The following is a 15,307-nucleotide window of genomic DNA, read 5'->3' as shown; positions in this document are numbered from 1 at the left end:
TTATTTGAAGAATAAATAAGTAGGGAAATTAAACAGGATTTTTAAGGTGCAAACAAAACACAACCATTTTATATCAAAAATACATTTTATTTATACAGAAATAGAAAAGATATAAGAATCCATCATATATTCAATAGAATTTCATAAATGCAAACAGACAATTTTATCGACATGTTTCGCCATATAATTTGGCTTCTTCAGGAGAAGAAAAAGAAAAAATATATATATTTTTTTCTTTTACTATTTTATTTTATTTTATTTTTTCTGTATATACCTGTCAGGCCCCGTACACACGACCGAGTTTCTCGGCAGAATTCAGCCAAAAACTCGATGGGAGCCGTATTCTGCCGAGGAAACCAGTCGTGTTTACACTTTTGTTCTCTATTTCCTCGTTAGTCAATGGGGAAACTTGGCTCGCCGAGATCCTCGGCGGCTTCACAAGGAACTCGACGAGCAAAACGATGTGTTTTGCTCGTCGAGTTTCTCGGACGTGTGTACGGGGCCTTAGGCATTCTGATTATGACATGTATCGTGATCTGGTCACTATCTTTAATCATTGTGTTTATTTGAATGTGTTTCATTTGTGTTTTATGTGTCTACATTATGTTATTTTCTAACTTATATTTCAGTAGTGCGAGACAATCTCCTGAAGAAGCCAAATTATATGGCGAAACATGCCGAGAAAATTGTCTGTTTGCATTTATGAAATTCTATTGAATATATGATGGATTTTTATATCTTTTCTATTTCTGTAGAAACAAAATTTATTTTTGATATACATTTTTGTATTTTGTTTGCACCTTAGAAATTGCGTTTAATTTCCCAATCTATTTATTCACCCCCTGTAAGTGTTAAATGGTTTGTCTCAACCCTCCAACTGCTACTTTCTTTGGACAACTCAGTCCACTGCCTGGATCACCAGGTGAAAATAAAGGAATAAAGCCTAAAAAAAAAAAGAAAACTAATGCATCCTCCACATCTAAGAATGTGTGAGCTGCACTCAAATAGATTTTATTTGTGGGTTTAATACCGCTCTAGCAATGTTCTATATCTTATACGTTCAGAGATTTTGTACTCCCTGTTCTTTTTGTTGTAATATTCACTTTAATAAACGTAACAATTATGCACACAACATAGAAATCAAATACCTACATGAAAGGTTTCTCACGCACAAAATTATGATCAGAAATTTGCACCATCTCCAAAAATGACCCCCATTCATCAGCATTTGGCAGTATTATGTAACTTGAATTCCTAAAATATGAAGAAATGACTAATACTGAGATGCCGTATACAGTTGTATTCAAAATTATTCAACCCCCACTGAAATTGATTGTTTTGGCCAGTTTGACATTGATTTTGATCATTCAGTCATCCTGCTTACAATTAAATCAAAGAGGCACGTGTAGGTCAGACAAATACAACATAACATTTATAATGAAATAAACACAAATGTCTTTTCTGTGCTCACATCATTATCAGTTTTATTCAACCCCCAAGTGACATTCAATCTTAGTACTTAGTACAACATCCTTTTACAGTTATAACAGCTTTTAAACGTGAAGCATAGCTTGGCACAAGTGTCTTGCAGCGATCTACGGGTATCTTCGCCCATTCGTCATGGGCAAAAGCCTCCAGTTCAGTCACATTCTTAGGCTTGCGCACTGCAACTGCTTTCTTTAAGTCCCACCAGAGGTTCTCAATTGGATTTAAGTCTGGTGACTGCGATGGCCACTCCAAAATGTTCCAGCCTTTAATCTGCAACCATGCTCTAGTGGACTTGGAGGTATGCTTGGGATCATTGTCCTGTTGAAAGGTCCAACGTCTCCCAAGCCTCAGGTTTGTGACGGACTGCATCACATTGTCATCCAATATCTCCTGGTACTGAAGAGAATTCATGGTACCTTGCACACGCTGAAGCTTCCCTGTACCTGCAGAAGCAAAACAGCCCCAAAGCATGATTGACCCCCCGCCATGCTTCACAGTAGGCAAGGTGTTCTTTTCATCATAGGCCTTGTTCTTCCTTCTCCAAACATAGCGTTGACCCATGGGCCCAAACAGTTCTAATTTTGTTTCATCAGTCCACAGAACACAATCCCAAAACTTGTGTGGTTTGTCCACATGACTTTTGGCATACTGCAGTCGACTCTTCTTATTCTTTGGAGACAGCAAGGGGGTGCGCCTGGGAGTTCTGGCATGGAGGCCTTCATTACGCAGTGTGCGCCGTATTGTCTGAGCAGAAACTTCAGTATCCACATCTGAAAAATATTTTCTCAGTTCCTCAGCAGTCACACGGGGACTTTTCTCCACTCTATGCTTCAGGTAGCGCACAGCAGTCGAAGTCAGCATCTTCTTTCTGCCATGACCAGGTAGCGTTTCAACAGTGCCCTTTGCCTTGAATTTGCGAATGATGCTTCCTATGGTGTCTCTTGGTATGTTTAACATCTTTGCAATCTTCTTATAGCCATTGCCCTTCCTGTGAAGAGTAATCACCTCTTCTCTTGTCTTCCTGGACCATTCTCTTGACTTCACCATGTTTGTAACCGCACCAGTAAATGTCTAGAAGGAGCTGAGTATCACAGTCATTTTAAAGCTGCCTAATTGGTGCTTATTAGGCTTTATTGCTGCTCCTTGACATCCACAGGTGTTTTCAATACCTGATTGAATACACTTCAATGAACCTCTGTTCTTCAGAGTGGTAGTCTTTAAGGGGTTGAATAATTGTGTAAATTAAGAATTCACAAAATAAACATTTACTACTGTATTACAAAACCAATTGATGTCATTTTAGTTGCATATGGTTCTTTAAGAAGTCCTTGTAGGATTTCATTCTGAATACAATTACAAATGTACACTAAATTCCCTAAAACCCTTTACAGCATTGGGGGGTTGAATAATTTTGAACACAACTGTAGATGTACTGTATTGAAGGATCGTACAGGAGGAGGATCTATGATTAATCATCCTTTATCATTCTCCAGAACCATTACTGGGAGATGTGATGCCGATCTTGCCATGCAAATCTCTGCTAATATGTGTCCTGCAATATAACATTGGTGAGAGTTCCTTGATGCAGTGAGCCGCTGATTACCGAACCACTGACAAGACTTCACCCTAGGGTGAGTAACTGCATGGTGAAGAGCGCCAGTTCAAATGTCATTTGAAACTTTACTTGGTTGATAAAAAGCATGTTTTCTGTATTTATTTATTTTTTTGTTTTGTTTTAATTTCTGCTCAAGCTATTTTTTTATTTGCTGAGTTGCCTATACTGAAATAAGGTTTCCCAAGGTATTGTGTGGTTTTATTTTGAACGAGTATTGTGCTATAAGTGTTCGGTCTATCACCAAGTAGCTAGGTACCCTCTTAATTTAAATATTTTCCTGATGCTTTGATAGTCAATGGTAATGAAGCTTTCATCAAGAAAAGCAGCCTTATTCTACTCACACTATTCCTCTCTGGCCTATTATATGCTTTAGCCACTTTTAAACAATCGTTAATAATTGAAACTTTAGGGTATTGGGGAAGATTATACAAAGTGATGTTAGATAGAAGGAGGGGGTGGAGAAGACTCAGACACTGAACCATCTAAATCAGTGGTTCTCAACCTGGGGGTCGAGACCCCCTCGGGGGGTCGAATGACGATTTGCCAGGGGTCACCGAATCCTGGGCTGTTAATGAAGCCCACACCGCTCTCCCAGCCTTTTCACGGCCACTCAGCAGGGCTGTCCCTGGAGCCCGCGGCCACCCACTCAGCCTCTTTGCAACTGCCCATTCAGTTCATGGCATGGCTGGGGGGCAGAGACTAGAAGTCAGCTGACTGGTGAGGAATGTGAAGTGGGAGGGGCTGGAGGAGACCCTATCTCCTGTTTTCGACATAGGTGTCACTGCTGCGAGACACCACAAAGTCGGAGACACAATGAAGCCGGAGAAACTGCCATTAAAAGTCCCCACTACAGTTCTAAGATCAGCAGATGACCTTGATCAAGAGCACCTAAGTTGGCTGATCAGAACTCCCCCCCAGCACTGCCACTGATCCCACCCCCCCACCAGCACTGCAACTCATCCTAAAATGTACCATAGGGGTTTTAATACTGTATGAGTGGAAGGGACCCAGGAAGCACTAAATGTCGGTGGGTTAGGATTACTTGTCTTGCCTTCGAAAATAATAATACCCACGCTGTGAAAATAATTTAACTGTTAGGGGTCCCCACAACTTGGGAAATGTTATGAAGGGGTCACGATACTAGAAGGTTGAGAACCACTGATCTAGATGCATACCAACTGTATATATTATGTCAGTTCCTGTCTAAAAGGGTGCCCCCTAATGGTTTCCCCAAAAAAGAAAACAGCATCTGTACCTTTTTAGTATACTGTTAGTGGTCAGCCTTTCGTCAAGTAGAAGCAGAGGGTGAGAGAACGCCATTGGGGTTTATTTATTTATTTTATTTATTACAGGTACTTGTATGGCGCCATAAATTTACACAGTTTTTCATATATACTGTATATTGTACACTTACATTAGTACACTGCCCTCAAGGAGCTTGATTTGCTATAGGCAAAAAGATTGTTCATATTGCATTGGAAGTTGCACTTTACACGGGAATTTTGCCCAAAGCCTATTGGATGAGATAAAGCTCTGCTGACTTCCATCATCCAATCACCTGCAAGAATTTTTTTTTTTTCCAATGGTAAAGGGGGACCGTGATATTATGGTGGGTGGGCTCTGATGTTACAGGGGGGACACTGGTGGTAAAGGGGAGCTATGATGGTAAAGAGGGCTCTGATGTTACATGGGGGATCTGATGGTAAAGGGGGACCTTGATATTACGGTGGGTGGGCTCTGATGTTACGGGGGGCTCTGATGGTAAGGGGGAAGCTCTGATGGTAAAGGGGGCTCTGATGTTACATGAGGGATCTGATGGTAAATGAGGCCCTTGATGTAAATTGATTTAAATTGCTGATGTAAAGTGGGGCTGTGATGTGAAAGGAGGACTCCTGATTGTTTGGCATCTTTGCACTGGGCATTAGATGACCTTTGTCCCAGCCCTGGTCTGAGCGCCAGCTGTGCGGGGGGCTCCCTGCAGGTTCAGAGCAAACCCCTGCTGAGACTCTGCTTTATCCCCAGCCATCTATCCAGATCTGGCCACAGGGATCAGCCGAGGTACAGCGCACTGATGCCTAACCAGTTTGTTGCAGTCGGGGACTTATCCAGGAGGCTTAAGACTGTTTAGGATGCCACCTTAAGACAGAGAAGGGGGGGCACTAAAAATGCACCTTCGCCTAAGTAGACGAAAGTCCTTGCACTGGCCCTGCCTAGAGCTGAAGGCTTTATCCCACTGAAAACTCTAAAAAGCCTCTGGGCTCTAGAACCCACCAGAACTTATTTGTTTTCTCCATAACTGAAGACCCCTAACTATGTGTAGTCAAAATCCTTTGTGCCTCACTGTCCACAATCCTGCCAGCCAATGCCTCACTGTATATAAGTATATACTGTATATTATACTGTATATTATGTTAATTATAGTGCCTAACCAAAAGTCTGAGCTGTGTTAATCTTTATGGTTTTGAAGAGAGTTTGGGGATGGAGGGTGTCTAGAGAGGAACCAGGAAAAGCAAATATATTCCTTTAGAAAACCAGTGCAGTTAGTACCATTCATTTTAAAACATGCTAACTGTTTGAATGCTCATACTCACACCTGGAAGAAATGTATACCTATTCCTACGTGCCTATATTTGCAACCTGTGACTTGATCCTTAGAAAGCTGTATTTGTCACTAAAAATATGTATATTGTGTAATATGAGCAAGGCTATGAAAGATTATTAAATCTTTAACTCTGGAAATTGATCTAATTCTTTGGCAGTTCAGATTGAGTAAAGCTATACTGCTCAGTTGTAGTCTATAAGTCTATGCTTACTGTGCTTGATGCGATTTCAGGCATGTTTTGCCGTGCATTTTGTATTTTTAAAAGTTTTTGCATGCAGTTTTCATGCATTTTAAACACACTGTATATAACTGGTTGCTAAAGAGGGGCCTGGGAAGCCAGCCGCTACGTCCTTAACAACCAATGAGTCATCAGCTGTCAGTGGGGTTCCCCGCTGACAGCTGAATGTAAAAAAAAAAAATTATTGTCGGCAAAAACAAAAAGGGGAAAAAAGGAAAAGAAGGGTGTGGGTGTTCCCCTCCAAGTCTATACCAGGCCTTTCAGGTCTAGTATGTATTCAGAGGAGCCCCCCGCCAAAACTAAAAAAAAAAAATTGGCGTGGACTCCCCCCCAAAATCCATACCAGACCCTTATCCGAGCATGCAGCCCAACAGGTCAGGAAAGGAAGGCCACAAAAAAGACGATCTTCTTCTGTGGCTGTCTTTCTCTGTTGTGTTGTCACCCGCTGTGTGGCATCTCTTATATATCCATGGGGCTTTGCCATCCAATGACATCACCCGGAGAGCCCGCCCCTTGTGATGTCAGGTCCTGGTATAGACCTGGGGTGGACCCCGCACTGTTTATTTTTCAAATTCGTTTTTCTAACATTTAGCTATCAGCGGAGAACCCCACTGGCAGCTGATGACTCATCGGTTGTTAAGGACACAGCGGTCGGCTTTCCGGCCCCCTGCTTAGCAACCAGCTATATACAGTGTTAAAATAAAAACCACAAAACTCAAAACACATCAAAAATTGCATCGCAAACACAACACTTGCATTTCTGGTGCAGTTCCACTAAAGTCTATTACACCCAAAATGCGGACAAAAATGCACCGGCCGCAAAACGCATAGATGTGAACTTTGTTAAATGGACTGTAGTTCATTTCTGTCAACTAAAAAACACACAGGTGTGAACCTAGGGTAAATCAGCTCAACAGTCTCCTGAAAGAGAATAATATAGTTGGCCTTTTTTAGTACATATGAATTTGTCAAAACCTTACGGACTCAAAGATTTGGGTTTTGCTGTATGAAGGATTACCACAGTTTATTTAAAGGACAGATTAATGCCTAATTGAATTAAATCAGCTAAATACATTTGTAGCGCTACCCCCTCAGGAGCCGTTGATTGTTGTTGGGATCGGCATATTAAGTTACCTCTTACTGTTGTCTAGGGGTGAAGTTGATGAGTAGATTAGTGAGGGAATGTCCAGACAATAAATGAAGGTTTTCTGAATGCTTTATTTTCGGCCCAACATGACCAACATCAACATGAGGTAGAGAGAAAGGTTGATGAAGCGATAGAGAACTTTGCAGTATCAGGCCTGGATATGAGAAAGAGCAATCCTGCTCTCAGTAGTAGTAGATACGGTTCGTCGCCACTTTAGCCAGAATGGGTGAAGTGCCTCCAGACAGACTCCTGCCACGAGCCTGGCAGCCGAAGTGTCACTTTAGGTTGCTGGGAGGAACAGGCCTCTGCCACAGACCTGGCTCTAGGGACCTCTGCCACAGACCTGGCTCTAGGGACCTCTGCCACAGACCTGGCTCTAGGGACCTCTGCCACAGACCTGGCTCTAGGGACCTCTGCCACAGACCTGGCTCTAGGGACCTCTGCCACAGACCTGGCTCTAGGGACCTCTAGGGACCTCTGCCACAGACCTGGCTCTAGGGACCTCTGCCACGGGCCTAGTACTTGGATGAGCTGAATGGATTGAGCGAATCCTCCCAGTAGACTAGATTAGGGTCACCGGGTGACAGTTGAAGCGTACCTGTCAATGTCCCGGTCACCAGATCATCATTGAACTTACAATCTATTGTTTAATTCCTTAAACCCTTTAACTGAAGGCCCTATCTCTGTATGGACCTGGGGCTAGGGGTTAACAATGCAGAAACGTATGCATTGTTCTCTGCAGTCTTAATTAATAAATTAATAAATGCAATTTTTTTTATTATTGTGGGTTCATTATTAAAATGTTTGCAAAATTTGGAATGTGCGGTAACCGGTTAAGACACGGACCAATATGCAGGTTAAGGACCTTGCGTCGCTTTAACTGACAATTGCGTGGTCGTGCGACGTGGCTCCCAAACAAAATTGGCGTCCTTTTTTTCACACAAATAGAGCTTTTTTTTGGTGGTATTTGATCGCCTCTGCAGGTTTTATTTTTTGCGCTATAAACAAAAATAAAGTGACAATTGTGAAAAAAATTCAATATTGTTTACTTTTTGCTATAATCAATATCCCCCAAAAAGATATAAAAAAAATATTTTTTCCTCAGTTTGGGCCTATACGTATTCTACCTATTTTTGATTAAAAAAAATCGCAATAAGCGTTTAACGATTGGTTTGCGCAAAATTTATAGCGTTTACAAAATAGGGGATAGTTTTATGGCATTTTTATTAATATTTTTTTTTTACTACTAATGGCAGCGATCAGCGATTTTTTTCGTGACTGCGACATTATGGCAGACACATCGGACACTTTTGACACATTTTTGGGACCATTGTCATTTTCACAGCGAAAAGTGCTATAAAAATGCACAGATTACTGTGAAAATGACAATGGCAGTGGAGGGGTTAACCACTAGGGGGCGCTGTAGGAGTTAAGTATGACCTCATGTGTGTTTCTAACTGTAGGGGGGCGGTAGGGGAACAGACAATCACTGACATTGCCACAGAGAAGAACGGGGAAGGTGTGTTTACACTCACCTCTTCCCGTTCTTCAGCTCCTGTGACCCAATCGCGGGACACCCGCGGCGATCGGGTCCACGTGTCCCGCAGGCGAGGTCACGGAGCTTCGGACTGGGTCGCGAGAGCGCCGCTGGCGGTGTGCTCGCGACCCACGGCTGGGCTCTTAAAGGGGACGTATATATACGTCCATGTGCCCAGCCATGCCATTCTGCCGACGTATATAGTCGTGCGGCGGTCCTTAAGTGGTTAAAGCAGTATTAAACCCAAATGCATACATTTTTTATATTGTACCTTACCAATTCTTAGATGTGATGGCTGTTTTCTTTTCTTACAAGTTTCCCACAGAGGCGGGCCGGGGCTGACACATTTCAACTACAACTACTGCAGCTGCTGACTTTTAATACATTGACACCTACCTCTCCAGTAGGGTGACCGCATTTTCAAACTGCCATTCAGGGACACCCCCCTCCTTCACAAAAATTTGCCAATTTTAAAGTTTTTCAGGAGCAGCGATTCTAATTATGCATAAAGTGCAACAATAAAAATGAACAATTCCTCTAAATATAGTGCCTGGGGGGTCCCCTTAGTCTGCCTGTAAAGTGGGGCATGTGTACCATGTATAGAACATGCTGCAGCAAAAATTTTATTTCTAAAGAAAAAAAAAAAATAGTAAAATCGCATATAAATTGACTCACGGTTGCAATTGCTGGCACCCGGCTATTGAAAAAAAGAAAAAGAAAAAAAACTAGTGCCCACAGTCCATACCAGCACCCACGGGCTCTACCCCCCACCCCAAAGCATCACGTCCCCATCTTACCCTGGCTGGTGGTTGTGGTGGCATGCAGGCAGGGGGGTTATCAGAATCTGGAAGCCCCCAAAGAGTCTGGAATGGACAAGGGGAGGACCCCACGCCATGTGTTTTTTTTTTTTTTTACTTTTTTTACTGGCAGCTTTATTTTTTATTTAGCTGTCAGCGGGAAAGCCCATTGACAGCTGACTCATCAATTGTTAGAGACGCTGGCTTGCCAGCCCCGCTCTCTCATTGGGTGGCTGTGTCAGTTTCATTCCGGGACATTGTATTGTCCTGGAATGAAGGTGCCCGGGACCTGGGACAGAACTGCAAAATGCGGGACTGTCCCGGGCAATCCGGGACACGTGGTCACCCTACTCTCCAGGGTGCCCGCGATGTCGGCATCCGAAGCCGATCAGTCGCTGCTAATACATTTAACATTACCGTCCCCAGACTGACAATGCTGCTGTCTGCTGTGCCTCCAGTGCTCATTCCACCATAGTTGTCTCACTTAAACAGAAGGTGTGTCACTGGCAAGATCACCAGGTGAGAATGGAGGGAAAAAAGCTAAAGAAAAGAAAACTGATGCAGCCACCACATCTAATGATTGGTGAGCTGCAATATGATGTATCGTCTTTACAGACATTGTGAAGGATGTCACTCTCCTTAATGGGTTGTGAAAAGAATGATACTCCGAAGTAAAGGAGATTCTAAAAAATACAGTCTGCAGGTAAATCAACCCATCTGACTCCACCTAAATTCCTATTTCTGCGTGTAAATTTTAGTTCTGTATAAAATCATATTTTTCTACAAGGTTGGTGATGCGAAAAATTACAGCAATTCAATGCTAATGCTATACACATGCATTACACATTTCAATGGAAGACAGACTAGTATTATTAGCTGGCAAAATGCTTGTGTTCAGTATAAATGAAGTATTCTCTTGTCACACGCCTGTGTTGGTGGCTGAACAATATTGCTTTGTTTTTGTCATGTATGTAGTTATATTATTTCTAAGCTATTATGCTATCATTGTGTAAAGCACTGAGAATCGGTGATAGATTTGGGGAGTGTTTTGTTCTTTTGTGGCACTCAAGGAGAAACTGAGATTCTGACTCCCCACGTTTTGTAGATAAGCAATTCCCACAATTGTTTTAGGCCACTGTGGACACATGGTAGACAAATTCCACATTCCTGCACTGTTTCTTTGGTTCCCACAACAATACAGAACAACTAATAGGGGTTGTAAAGTAGGGTGACCAGACATCCCTGGTTTCAGGGGACAGTCCCCGGATTGAGGACACTGTCCCCAAACCAAGTCTGTCCCTGGTTTTGTCCCCGGATTGGATTTGAACAGGGGCTGGGGCAATTTCAAAGGCAGTCAGTGCAGAATTAAAAAAATAATTATTATATTATACAGGATTTATATAGCGCCAACAGTTTACGCAGCGCTTTACAACATCAGGGAAGACATTATAGTTACAATACAATTTAATACAGGAATGATCAGAGGGCCCTGCTCGTTAGAGCTTACAATCTAGAAGGGAGGGTCAAGTGGAACAGAGGGTAGTAGATGTGGGGGGTGATCAGGTGGGCAAAGTTAAAATACAGTTGTTAGATGTGGGTAGGATAGGCTTCAAATAATAATTCTGAATTACACCCCCCCCCCCCCCCCCCGCTCCATCGCACCTACTAGCTTAGGGGAAAGGGGAATAGCCGCTCCAGGTGGGAACCCAAACGAACATCCACCGCTGCAGACAACTCAGGTGCAGGCAATGCACTTAGCAAAGCAGGAACAAAAATTGTCTCTGGACAGCCGCACTCTGAACAAATTGTAGCCTTTATTAAAAGAAGGACAGCACTACAAGTCACAGCAAAGTAAAATAAAACCCAACCGCTGACGCGTTTCGCATTGAAACTAGTGCTTAGTCTAAGCACTAGTTTCAGTGCAAAACGCGTCTGCAGTTGGGTTTTATTTTACTTTGCTGTGACTTGTAGTGCTGTCCTTCTTTTAATAAAGGCTACAATTTGTTCAGAGTGCAGCTGTCCAGAGACAATTTTTGTTCCTGCTTTACTAGCTTTGTATTTTTTTCCATTATCTGTGCCCCTTTCCAGGGTCGGTGCAAGGATTTTTGCCAACTCAGGCGAAGGTGCATTTTGCCGCCCCCCCCCCCCCAGCACGCACGCATAGCGCCGCAAAAACGTCAGTAAAGTGCCGCTAAAATAGCGGTGCTTTACTGCCGACGGCGCAATGCCCCAGCGTGCTGCTGCGCTGCCTAGCTTTGGGGTTCCCCTAATTGCAAGTCTCCTCTCTGTCTTGTCCTCCACAGAAACCTCACCTCATTTTACATTACACAGCACCGCACCTCTGGAACCCTTTTACATTATACAGCACCCTGCACCTCTGGACTCCTTTACATTACACAGCACCACACCTCTGGGCCCCTTTACATTACACAGCACCGCACCTCTGGAACCCTTTTACATTATACAGCACCCTGCACCTCTGGACCCCTTTACATTACACAGCTCCGCACCTCTAGAACCCTTTTACATTATACAGCACCCTGCACCTCTGGACTCCTTTACATTACACAGCAACACTTTGCACCCCTAGACCCCTTTAGATTTACACAGACACCCCCCCAGCTCTGTCCCTTCCTACATTAATCATGCAGATGGAGAGACAGTGAGCAGCGCTGAACAGAGGGCAATCACCTGCTGGTTTTCTTAGGTTACCTTTAGCAGCTCTCTACTCAGCACTGCTCACTGTCTCTCTCTCCCCTGCTTACCCTGCTGGATGCTTCAGATGTAGAAAACCAAATTTGGCACCGCCGTGCTGTAAACACAGCATCATTTCCCATATGGCCAATCACCACAGAGGCACAGCGCCTCCCACTCCGCCGCCCGCCAATCGCGCACAAACGAGCCTAGAAAAAAAAAACGTTTCCCCGCCGGGTGGGCCGGGAGACAGACCACCAGGCGGAAAAAAACAGAACGACGCAGGAGCCCTAGTGAAGTGCCATGCCGCCGGGGCTATAGTGCGGGAGGCGGCCGTAGGACGGGTTTTAATTTTTCCCGAGCAGGGAGCTTTTTTTTGGCGCCCCTCCAGGGCCGGCGCTGGCACCGTAAGGCAAGTGCCCATGTTGCCTTGCGCTAGCGCCGGCCCTGCCCCTTTCTGATGATCATGTGCTGGTCGGAATGAAGGGAATATTTCTTCAGTTTCGGGTGCATGCCCATTCAACTCCGCTCGCATGTTCTTCTGCCTTGGCTCAAGTCCCGGCCAGCCGCCTGCCTGTTTATCTCCTTGCCTTCCCTGGCAGAGTGTTCTTCCTCTGCTCCCCACCCAGTAGTAGCCGGGGGCCCGGAGAGTAAGACTTGACAGGCTGTGAGGGGGGCGGTGATGGGCAGAGAGTCGCTGTTTGCCACCATTACGAGTAAAAAAAAAAATATGTCCCCTAATTTAATTTTAAAAATCTGGTCACCTTATTGTAAAGGTTTGTTTTTTTATTTTCTAAATAGGTTCCTTTATGTTAGTGCATTGTTGGTTCACTTACCTTTTCCTTCGATTTCCCTTCTAAATGCTTTTTTCTTTGTTTTCTTTGTCTGAATCTCTCACTTCCTGTTCCTCCTCAGTAAGCTGTTCAGGCTGACTAACCCCCAGCCAGAACAGGGGGCAAGCTTACTGAGGCGAAACAGGAAGTGAGAGTTTCAGACAAAGAAAAAAAACATTTAGAAGGGAATTTTGAAGGAAAAGGTAAGTGAACCAACAATGCACTACCTTAAAGGAACCTATTTAGAAAATAAAAAACAAACCTTTTCAACCCCTTTAAGCACGGTTAAAGTGGTTGTAAAGAATATTCATGTGTTAGAATGGCCCAGTCAAAGCGGAGCCAGACCTTCTTGTCCATCATCAGTGCCTGACCTCACAAATGCGCTTCTGGAAGGATGGTCAAACATTCCCATAGGCACACTCCTAAACCTTGTGGACAGCCTTCTCTAGCTATGCTGAGAACTCAGTATGCTCTTCTCCAGTGATCAGACTTGTCCTGAGACCCCCCCCTCTCCCCACACGTCTTCTCCCCCAGCTGCTCTCATGGAACTAAGAAAAGAGGGAATGTGATCACTTATAAAAAAAGGAAATGCTTTTTTATTAATTTTTATATATCTATACACAAATATTTTGCCTTTCATTTATATTGTAAACTGAATGGGTTGTTTTGCAAGGTGAGGGTTTAAAATCCCTTTAAAGCGAGGGTTCACCCTAAAAAAAAATTCTAACATTACATTAACCACTTCCCGACCGCCGCATGTAGATATACGTCGGCAGAATGGCACGGACAGGCACATCAACGTACCTGTACGTGCCTGCCTAGACGTGGGTCGGGGGTCCGAAAATAAAAACCGCAGAGGTGATCAAATACCACCAAAAGAAAGCTCTATTTGTGGGGAAAAAAGGACGCCAATTTTGTTTGGGAGCCACGTCGCACGACCGCGCAATTGTCTGTTAAAGCGACGCAGTCCCGAACTGTAAAAACACCTTGGGTCTTTAGGCAGCATATTGGTCCGGTCCTTAAGTGGTTAAGCTCCATTCCGACATTAAGGCCCCTTTCAGACTGGGGCTGGAGCCGCGGTGGCGGTATAACGCCGCTAAAAATAGCGGCGCTATACCGCCGGGATTGCAGCGGGAATCAGCCGCTAGCGGTGTGGTATAAACCCCCGCTAGCGGCCGATAAAGGGTTAATACCGCCCGCAATGCGCCTCTATTGTTTTCAATACATGCCGCTCCTCTCACCGCTCCAAAGATGCTGCTGACAGGAGATTTTTTTATCTCCCGTCAGCGCATCGCCTCAGTGTGAAAGCCCTCTGGATTTTACATTGAGTCTGCAGTGAAGGAGTTTTTCAGGCGGGATAGCAGCGCTATTTTTAGCGCTGTACTGCCTGAAAAACTCCTCAATGTGAAAGGGGCCTTACTGTACGCTGATCTTTTTTTTTTTTTTTTTCGTACATACCGTTATATCTTTATTTTCCCCCCCAGCTTCCGGGTAGTGAATCCCGCAGGAGTGGGTGTTCCTATGCACAGGCTAATTGATTGACGTATGACATAAGCTTCCCCCCGGCGCATACGGTCGCGTCACGAGTTGCCGAAAGAAAACGGACTGCGAGTCGGCTCTATACGGGGCTTGCGCACCGACGTTCGGCTTCTTTCGGCAACTCATGACGCGGCCGTATGCGCCGGGGGGAAGCTTATGTCATACGTCAATCAATTAGCCTGTGCATAGGAACGCCCACTCCCGCGGGATTCACTACCCGGAAGCCGGGGGGGATAAAGATATAACGGTATGTACGGCAAAAAAATAAAAAAGATCAGCGTACAGTCAATGTCGGAATGGAACTTAATGTAATGTTAGAATTTTTTTTTAGGGTGAACCACCGCTTTAAGGTAAACATACTACAGAACAGCCTAGTAAAGGAATGGGGTATGATATTCCATAGAGATTGATAACAAAGTAAATCTAACTTTGGGAAAATACTGTCTAAGTAATGATGGAGCGTCACTGTTATCAGATGAATTGGTAAACCACTCCAGTAACCTGAGAAGACATGCTTCTGATTATAATAAATTGTCTATATAACTGGAGACGTGTCTCCTTAGGAAACTTTTGTTGTTCACTTTCCATTTGCTGCTCCAGTAAGATGTCTTAAAAGGCAGAGCTGAATGTGGGTAATCTGAGTAAAGCTGTTGGCTTCCCTTCCCTGTGCAAAGTCAATCATTAGCTAGCAGTTTGCTTAAAGTGATATAAACACACACCGTTTCATTTATATTGTCGCTTCTATTTCTGCATATGGATGATGGCACTGTAATTATTTTAATAACAAAAAAAAACCTTTTTCCTAAGTGATATACAG

General features: G+C 43.9%; 1 protein-coding gene across 1 annotated transcript in view; it reads left to right on the top strand.

Moving 5' to 3' along the window:
* CRACD (capping protein inhibiting regulator of actin dynamics) overlaps positions 1 to 15,307 on the top strand; it is a 222,359-nt gene that overhangs the window by 73,045 nt on the left and 134,007 nt on the right. The window contains exon 2 of the mRNA XM_040334703.1: positions 2,982 to 3,119. The gene's annotated coding sequence lies outside the window, so the exon portion shown is untranslated. The remainder of the gene's footprint in view (positions 1 to 2,981; positions 3,120 to 15,307) is intronic.

The sequence above is a fragment of the Rana temporaria genome, chromosome 1 (genome assembly GCF_905171775.1).
Source record: "Rana temporaria chromosome 1, aRanTem1.1, whole genome shotgun sequence".
NCBI lineage: Eukaryota > Metazoa > Chordata > Amphibia > Anura > Ranidae > Rana > Rana temporaria.
Note: the sequence above shows the minus strand (reverse complement) of the source record. Positions and strands in the feature narration are given on the sequence as shown.